This window comes from Meleagris gallopavo, chromosome 22, assembly GCF_000146605.3.
Source record: "Meleagris gallopavo isolate NT-WF06-2002-E0010 breed Aviagen turkey brand Nicholas breeding stock chromosome 22, Turkey_5.1, whole genome shotgun sequence".
NCBI classification, from domain to species: domain Eukaryota; kingdom Metazoa; phylum Chordata; class Aves; order Galliformes; family Phasianidae; genus Meleagris; species Meleagris gallopavo.
In genome coordinates, this window is record NC_015032.2 from 8,524,460 (window position 1) to 8,524,996 (window position 537).

Sequence of the window (537 nt, forward strand, 5' to 3'; positions counted from 1 at the left end):
GGATGCTATTTAGGAAAAACATGCTTGCCTAGCTTTGAAGTTAGGCACAGACTGGAAGCAAAGCCAGGGGTGGCTGAGTGAACACACCTGAAGACAAAATGTAGTATTCAGAGTCAGTCTTCTGTATCTGAGCTCACATAACATAAACGTTGATGCTTTGGGCAAGTTCGTTCACCAGCTAGAACCAGTCCTACTTTCTTGGTGAAATTCAGACAAAACCTAAGTTGATATCACTCTGGAAGAAAGCCTCTTGCTCCTGCAGGTACTTGTCAGTCTTTTTTTTATTTTATTTATTATCATGCATTATATGAATCTGTATAGAATATTTACGTAGAACAGACATTCCCAACAGAGTTTGCTCCAAGTCTACAGAGGAATTGAACGCTCCTCCCTATTTACCTGTTTTATTGCATAAGAGAGATGATGAGATTGCTTCACAATAAGTAACCACATCACATGAGAATACCTTAGCCCGCAAAGGTAAAGTGCTTCTGCTTATGTGTGACAGGCAGAGAAGGGAGAGACAAGGGACAGAAG

At 40.8% G+C, this 537-nt stretch overlaps 1 protein-coding gene across 1 annotated transcript in view; it reads left to right on the forward strand.

The window, feature by feature from the left end:
• The window catches only part of LOC100543179 (phosphatase and actin regulator 3), a 17,298-nt gene that overhangs the window by 14,451 nt on the left and 2,310 nt on the right, over positions 1-537 (forward strand). The window lies entirely within an intron of this gene.